Genomic DNA, 9750 nt, shown 5'->3' on the forward strand with positions numbered 1-9750 from the left:
TGTGTGTGTGTGACGTGCGTGTGTGTAACATGTGTTTGGCCAGGGTTTCATCTGACAGCTGGTTATTGGAAGACGATAAAGCAGGGAGAGTTCAGCGTGTTCCCTCTCCCAGCTCCTCGCTCCTCGCTTAACTCATTAACACAACATCCCGGCGCACATGAAGGAGACACTTGTCACCGGCGCACATGTACGCTTTTTTATGTGGCCCTAACGTCAACACAGCTTGTCTGGCTGTCTGGGAAATAAATGTGGGGACCCCCTCTGTTTTCCACACACAGACACACGCACACCGATACACTCGCTCAGGCACGCACACACACACGCACACACACACACACACACACGCGCGCGTGCGCACACACACACACACACACACACACACACACACACACACACACACACACACACACACACACACACACACACACACACACACACACACACACACTCAGCCCCACACCCACACACGTAATCAGACTCAGAAACACACAGAAACGCCTGTGCGTAGAGAGACACACTCGCGCACACACACACACACACACACACACACACACACACACACACACACACACAAAAACACACACAGAAACATGCAAACAGCCACACTTACGCGCACACACACGCATAGAGACAGACAGAGAAACACACGGACACGCCAAAGGGGCAGACACACCCGTACATAGACACACACACGCTCACACAGACGCACTCACGAACAGACCCCCACACACACATTACACATATGCTATTAGCTATAGCTCTACAAATTACTTGACACAGTCCTCTAAGTAGCCTTACATACACACACGGAGATGCCGTGCTGCCCTCACCTACACCGTTCTCCTCACTTTCCTTTGGCCTGAATACCTGGGCCTGCAGGGCACAAAAGCCTGCTTCATCCACAGGCAGCATGCCGATGTCATGCAGGCCATCATATTGGGGGGATGACAGACGTACGCGGAGGGGCTATATGGGCTGAGGTTACGGAGTACAGTACACGTCCCCTCGCTCTGCATGGATGCAGTAATGATATACCTGTTCGGTACAACAACGGTGCAGGTGTTGAAGCAGCGGGGAGGGAGTTGATTGACTGATTGATTGTTATTGGTTCCATTCAGCCAGAGAGAGGGAGGGGGAGGGGGAGAGGGAGAGGGAGAGGGAGAGGGAGAGGGAGGGGGAGAGGGAGAGGGAGAGTGGGAGGGGTTCCCGTTAAGTTAGATTCAGTGGCTGTATATACAATGGCTTCTTGTGGATACTGACACAGAGAGATGGTCCTCTTTATCATATTAAACAATCAAGTTTCCTATCGTGGTTTAGGGTAGCTACTTGCAATTCAAAATTGTACTTAGCGTAGTGTCTTATCCTAGCTATCTTTGTTGTATACAGGGAATTGGTCAGCCTAGCAATTGTAAGTGCTTGGCACTAATGTCTTTACGGTACCGACAGCGATATATTGTCGTTCTTTCTTCTGAAAAATGTATTTATTGTAAGTCGCTTTGGATAAATGCATCTGCTAAATGCCCTAAATGTTAATGTAAATGTATTTGGGGGTCCTGAAGAGAGTCTTCAAGTATAGGTAATTCAGTTTAATCAAATTAGTTAATTAATTAATAATTGGGATGTTACAGTGGCATATATCAGATATAGTAGAATATGGAGCGGCTTCCATGCATGAACCCAAGGTGATGGAACTGCTTTCAAAGTTAAAAAAGAAGGCTCTTCCTCTCGACCACCGCTGTTGAACCTGTTTATTTTTCCGTGGTTGTAGGCTCTACACCAACATAAACACTTGTTTCACTATTTCCCTGAAAAGACCTGCCACCGGATTCCCAAATAATGACAACATACACCCACAGCAACCTGGTTCCGGGATCCACGTCCGCACTGTTGACACAAACACTCTCAAACATAAACAACTCACGCAGTGCTCACTCACTTCAAATACACTTCAAAGTGAGTGGAAAGACCTCTTGGACACAGAGCCAGATCTCTTCCGCTGACAGAGCATCAATCGATTGATGATTAATGAATTATGTCGTCATTTCATTATTTTGTTTAAACATTTTTCTTTATAATTATTTATTTTATTGATTTATTCTGGCTTTTTAATCGTACTAGTATCTTACCACCCCTTGTCTTCAGATTTTCCGAATTTAATTCTCATTCTATTCTTCCGCTCTGTTTTATTGTACTTAATTATTAGCTTAAGTTGACTTGAAATAATGGTGCTTGGTGCTTTCTAAACCTTGTTTTTAAAGGTGTTTTTAATATAATGTTCATATTGTGTTTACGATTATTATTATAATTATTATTATTATTATTATTCCAAAAGGCGGTCTCTGATCCAGACCAGCGAGGCAAACACACCCTCGGCACCACTCATCAGCCTCTACAGCGTGTGGAATGGCTTTGAGCAACGACGCCCCTTTAAATGTCCCTTAAATCACAGAAATGACGATGTGGCATCTGGTTGGTGGCGGCTGGTGGGGCTGTGTCTATTTGGGCCAAAGACGCCGCAGGCCAGGGAAATCCCCCATCCAGCCGCGCACCCGTTGGCTGTGGCTCCCCGCCACGACGCACCGTCACCCCGTCACCAACCAGCAGGGGGGCGGCGGCTTGGTGAGAGGGAATCAGAAATGATGACATCAGCGTCTCTTTGCGGCGGCATCTATGGTGTGTCACACGCTGTCACATGGCCCTGGTTACAGGAGCATATGTGTGTATGGAGGGGGGTGTGAGTGTGTGAAGGGGGTGTACTGTATGTGTGTGTGTGTGTACTGTATGTGTGTGTGTGTGTGTGTGTGTGTGTGTGTGTGTGTGTGTGTGTGTGTGTGTGTGTGTGTGTGTGTGTGTGTGTGTGTGTGTGTGTGTGTGTGTGTGTGTGTGCGTGCGTGCGTGTCTGTGTGTGTGTGTGTGTGTGTGAAGGGGTGTGTGTGTGGAGGGGGTCTAGGGGTGTGTGTGTGTGTGTGTGTGTGTGTGTGTGTGTGTGTGTGTGTGTGTGTGTGTGTTTATGGGGATGTGTGTGTGTGTGTGTGGCGGTGTTTGGGGGGGGGGGTACAACGGCAGCAGTACAGACGGAACCGGGAGACCCATGGCTGCAGAGCGGGTTGGAGTTTGAGTGACTGCTGTGTTCTTGGACGGAGATGAAACAAACGCGCGTCTCGCAGAAAGAGAGAGAGGGGGGCGGTGGGGGCGGTGCGGTGGAGGGGGTAGGCAAATAAATGAAGACAGAGGTCACATGTGCTCGCGGAGAGCGGAAGAATGCTACCCCCGGAGATCACAAGCAGTCGAATAATCCATCACTGTTCCTTCTATCGTTTCTATCGTTTCTATCATGTCTGCCGGCTGAGACGGGGGCTGGGATTCCCACTGCACCGCTGACTGCAGCGTTTGCCTTCTCTCCGCTCTTTTTGGATGTGTTTGGGTTTTTAAGGGTGCTTTCTGGTGCTACTTGCCACTTGGAACACGCGCACGCCACGCACACACACGCACGCATTTGCTCGCAAGCAGGAGACATGCACTCAAGGACACTGACACACACGCACATACGGGTGCAGGGAAGTGCGCACACGCATGCAAAGAATACACACACTTGCCTGCACACAATGCACATGCCGCACACGCACAGAAAACTAGACAAATTGGCATTATGGAAAACACAAAACAATACGCACAAAATTGCATGCAAGCACAGATGCACGGACTTGCACACATCCACCCCCACACACACACACGCACACATGAAGAGAAGCAATTACACATGCACAGGCACTCATAGACTACACACACACACGCACACACGCACACACACACACACACACACACACACACACACACACACACACACACACACACACACACACACACACACACACACACACACACACACACATACACCTGAAACAATCACACCTACGCACACACACCAGCAACCAAAAACATTCACACACACACACACACACACACACACACACACACACACACACACACACACACACACACACATACACACACACACACACACACACATACACGTACACACACACACACACACACACACACACACACATGCACACACACACACACACACGCATGCATGCCTACAAGCACACACACACACACACACACACACACACACACACACACACACACACACACACACACACACACACACACACACACACACACACACACACACACACACACACTGTGTTTGTAGATGTTGGTTAAGTAGTAGGGTCTGTAATTGATCACCTGGCCCTATAATAGACATACTTCTCTAAGCACACATTGATTGCTGTAATTTTCAACACAGAACACACGCAACATCAACTCATGCAAAGCAGTTAATCTCTCATCCATCCCTTCTAAGCATATTATAATGTCCCATGGAAAGAATATGTATTCAAGTACTTTATTTATAAGTGTACCTTTGCTAGCATTTAATCATCATCCATTATCCCGAATAAGCATAAATCTGTTGTGACTTGTTAGGCATTACTGTTAAATCAGAATTTATTACCCATAGCACTGATACTTTAATGTGAAGGTTTTCATTATATTTTTACATCTACAAACAGCGTAAAACAGTTATCTTTAAACAAATCCAGTTTTGATGCAGGCTTTGATTGTTCTCTCCCCACCTCAAACTTGTCTTTGGGTTAAAGCATCAGAGCAGTGACAGTGAAAAAGGAAAACTGTTATCTGATCTGTCTCCTTCAATACCAAGGTCACTAACTATAGGGCTCGTACATCAGAACGATTTAACAGGATTTATTTTGGCAATACTCTGCCTTACGGAGATGACTCCAGAAAGTTGTAGTATTGTAAAACCCTAAAGAAACGTAAATATAACTTAATCAAAGTTAATAAAGTATAAAAAAAACACAATTTCACCCCAAAATGGAAAATCATTTCCCAATTAATAATCATAAAAAAAAGAACATTACAACTAACATAACTCACATTCCAACACCGCTATACTTCCAAAATGGAGTCAGCCATAATTCTCTCTCTCTCTCTCTCTCTCTCTCTCTCTCTCCTTCTCTCTCTCTCTCTCTCTCTCTCTCTCTCTCTCTCTCTCTCTCTCTCTCTCTCTCTCTCCTTCTCTCTCTCTCTCTCTCTCTCTCTCTCTCTCTCTCTCTCTCTCTCTCTCTCTCTCTCTCTCTCTCTCTCTCTCTCTCTCTCTCCCTCTCCTCACACATTACATAAGGTAAACATCATTCACTTGCGCTCACGCACAGCGATACGCTTCATCCACAAATCAACGGAGGATGAACGACCTGACGACAGGCAGTCGGACAATTAAACCATCAGGGTGTTCAGCTTCTCTGCACAGGTGTCCCTCGTTCCTCTCGTTAGCCTGCCCTGTCAATATCCTGTCAGCACCTCGACCGATCGGTGACGTCAGGGGCGGGGGGGCACCGGGGGGGGGGGATGTTTTGAAACGCTGCGAGGCTGGTTTCTTTTTCTAAGCGCTCCCATTCCACCACGTTACCCCGGGGACGGGAGGTGGCCACGGTGACAGATGTGCCCGCGGTCGACAGGGAAAGGCGTTCCCGACCGGTAGGAATAGTGCGAATGATGGGAGATATGCTGGCAGGTCCTCATGTGTTTGTCCTGACGGTTGTCTGTTCAGTGTGTAGTGTGTAGTTCAGGGAGCTGTTTTGAAACAGGAGGGAAACAGGCGTGGTGGTGGACCACTTCAAACACCTGCGCGCTCCAGTAGTCATCGCATGTGAGCGTGAGTGCTGAGGATAAAAGACTCGCTTTGCTCATGCTTGTGATTCACAGGTTGGTCGGCCTGACAGTTGTTGTTATTTCAAGATGAACTCTGTCCACTCACCCCCACACACACTCACACACACACACACACACACACACACACACACACACATACACACACACACACACACACACACACACACACACACACACACACACACACACACACACACACACACACGCACGCACAGACGCACACACTTGAAAAAACACACAGCGTCACTGCTTTGTCAATGATTCTCTCACACACACACACACACACACTCACGCACGCACGCACACACGCACGCACGCAGACACACACATACGCACACACACACACACACACACACACACACACGCATCTGTCTGTGGCTCTGGTGAACAAGGAGCGAGACTGAGCTGTACTTGATTGGAAACACACACACACACATAGAAACACACACACACACACACACACACACGTAGAAGCACACACACACAATTCAGGGAAGGACGACCATTCACTAATAATTCAGTAAGTAAGCAAAGAAACCACCACCACCTTCACCATCAGCTACACCCACCACCCCCAAGCTCCTGACATGCACACAACGCACTAGATCTAAAATCAATGAGTGTCTGTCTGTCTGTCGGTCGGTCGGTCTGTCTGTGTGCGTGCTTGCGTGCGTGCGTGCGTGTGTGTGCGTGCGAGACCCAGAGAGGACCTCAGAGTGCTGATGATGACTAGTGGCAGCTGTACTCCCCCGGCTCTATAATCACCCACCATGACACATCCCCCTAATTCTCACCTGACAGTCTCAACGTTCCGGAGCCCCGCCCACTCCCACCTTGCCCCTGGCTGGCACCGGCACGCAATGTCAATACATTAGCATTCCCTAGCCCCCCTCTAGGAAGATTGAAAGACCCCCTCCCCAAACACAAGCACGCACACACACACACACACCGCCTTTCCCCCCAGCGTTTGTTACTTTACATTGTGCCGTGCGGATGGTACATTTAGCTGTCTGCGCGCAACTAGGGATTTCAAAGTGAAAGTCTTTTTTTTTCATATTTTTTTTTTATCTTCACACTGCTATGCCAGAATGCAGAGTGGCGTGGGTGCCATGACAGGGTGGATTTCTGAGCCGGGCTTGATTGTTGAGAACCGTTTCTCTTCCTCCTCCTCCTCCTCCCACATTGGGTTTTCCTTATCACCGAGATCCAAACCGGAGATTACTCCCAGAAAAGCAGGCCAACGTGCCAGAACTCCTCTCTGTCTCTGTCTCCCTATCTCTTGCTTTCTCTCTCGCCCTCTCTCGACCTTATTCTCTTGCTGTCTCTTTTTTTTATCTCTGTCTCACTCTGTCTCCCTTTTTGTCTCTCTCTCTCTCTACACCCTTCTGTCTCTCTGTCTCTGTCTGTCTCTGTCTGTCTCTTTCTTTCCCTCTCTCTTCAAATCTTTCTCTCTCTCTGTCTCTATCCTTCTCAGCTCTATGTCTTAGTCTCTCTCACTACCCCTTCTCTCTCTTTTAATATCTCTCTCTCTCAGCTCTATCTCCCCATCTCACTCTTAACCCCTATCTCTCTCTCTCTCTCTCTCTCCCTCTCTCTCTCTCTCTCTCTCTCTCTCTCTCTCTCTCTCTCTCTCTCTCTCTCTCTCTCTCTCTCTCTCTGTCTCTCTCTCTCTCTCTTGATGGCCCACAGTCCTTATCACCTCCACCTCCATCACCTCCATTCTGCTCCATCTGGCGCTGACTGAGCTCCATCTTTACAAAGCTGGAGCGACCAGTCCAGCATCAACCAACAATTAATGTTGGTGGTGGTGTTGTTGTTGTTGTTGTCATGTGTTTGATGAGAGGTGTTCTGCTTTACCCTCGGGGCCTAGTGATTAGGATACACTAAAAAACCCTATCCCAGGAGCAGGAATGTGTTCCACTTTGGCCAGTCCACTGTGTGATGCCTAGTGGCTGAATCATCACAGCTTCATGCTAGTATTCAAAGTCCACTACAAATATGCAAACAGAAACATTACTGCGTGGAACGGTATTTTTAGCTCAATCCTTCAATCATCTTAACTGGTGCCGACACCAGACTGACTCAGTGATGTTTCAGTTGTAACCCTCCTTCAAGAACGTCTCTCCACTGGTCGTGTCTGGCACCGCGTGAGTCACCTCCCCTTGTCGTAGATAACTATTTCTAGATTCTCAATGTTTTTCTTCCTTCCTTTCTTTCTGAATGACACACATTCACAACAAGAACAACACACCAAGGCACCAAACGCTTTACGCCACAAGCTTGACAACAGTACCCGCATTCCTCGCTGGGGAGGAATGTCTTGCTGAGGATTTATCTGTTATCATTAGGACGCTTTGTGGTATAACTCTAACTATGACTGTCCGACCGTGTCTGCTCCTGTGTTGTCCTACCAGGGGATGTGGAGAAGCAAAGGAAAGCACAGGGTCCATTTGAGTTGCCAACTCTCTTTCTTTCTCTCCCTCCCTCTCTCCCTCTCTCTCTCCCTCCCTCTCTCGCTCCCTCCATCTCTCTCTCCCACATCCAGGGCAAAGCTGCCGGAACGCAATACAATTAATCTCAGTCGAAGTGGTGGGAAGACGGTGTAGAGTGGAGGAAGGTGAAGGAAGAGAGAACGAATGATACGTTTCTAGGTGGGTTAAAACAAATTACTAAGAGGTAGGCAGACATCAGGCTGATAGTCTGGAGCGAAATACTGTCCCAGATTTCACCCTGGCCCAGAAAGTGGTCTAAATGAGCAGGCCCGTCCAGTTTAGAACTAGAAGACTTGCACAGCATTGTTGCACAAGTGTGTGTGTGTGTGTGTGTGTGTGTGTGTGTGTGTGTGTGTGTGTGTGTGTGTGTGTGTGTGTGTGTGTGTGTGTGTGTGTGTGTGTGTGTGTGTGTGTGTGTGTGTGTGTGCGCACACGCGTGTGTGTGTGTGTGCAACGCTAGTCTGTGTCTGTCGTGTTTACGTGTGTGAGTTTATATCTAACATTGTCTTCGTTTCTGCATGCTTTTGGAAAAATGCTATTCTGCGCATGAGTAGGTACTTTATATTTTACTTTAGTGTGGGTGTTTTAGTGTGGGTGTGGGCGTTGGGGTTTGGACTAATAGCTTTATAAACCCATACGAGATTAGAACCCTCCTTCATCTGAACCCAGATCGTATGAAGTGCCAGAGTGGGCGGTTGATCACAGAGGAGTTGTCTTTACACAAACCATAATGCAAAGCCAACTGGGAGAACGTCTTTGCTAAATCAACAGCTCGCTATCACCAGCTTCACGTGCAGACGCTGTCATTCGCTTTCTGTGGCGCGGCCAGCCGTTCCATATTAACCCCTTATTGTGCTGTGTTTACAGTGTGTTTCTCATGTTGTAAAGAGCACTTCTGTCGCCACATCTGAGGTCGCCTGGCACCGTAGCCTCAATTACCCGACTACCCATAATTCACAGCGCCACCACCAGTGACATTATGCACATCACGTAACGCACGCAGCCCGCCAATGCCAGTAATTGTAATAACATAATTGAGGAGCCACACAATATAAATAGAACCGAATAAAGGTTTTCAAAGGAAAACAGTATCACATGGCCTGCTCTAAGTCCAACACCCCAGAAAATGGGAGTAGGGTTAAAAATAGTCTCGCTAATAACAACACATTCCTGGCCTGTGACAGTCTGACGGATTGCGTTTGCGGGGTGATCAACCGCGGGGGTAAGTCGGCACGGAATGAGAAATAAGGCCTTTTATTAATAAATCTGACATTTTTATCTATTTATTAATTTTCAGGCACCTGTAGATAAGGGTAACCCCACATCCCCATTGCCCAGGGACTGTCCTGTTTCTGTTGGCCTGTCCCCGGCTTGACCCTCACCCGATGGTGTGAAGACAATGAAATACGAGTTTATCAGCGCAGAGACGAAAACATTCAAACGACTGGGGAGAAATATATCAATTCAAAATGTGGAGGGGGATAAGGCCCACATGTTC

This window comes from Gadus chalcogrammus, chromosome 9 (genome assembly GCF_026213295.1).
Source record: "Gadus chalcogrammus isolate NIFS_2021 chromosome 9, NIFS_Gcha_1.0, whole genome shotgun sequence".
Classification (NCBI taxonomy): Eukaryota; Metazoa; Chordata; class Actinopteri; order Gadiformes; family Gadidae; genus Gadus; species Gadus chalcogrammus.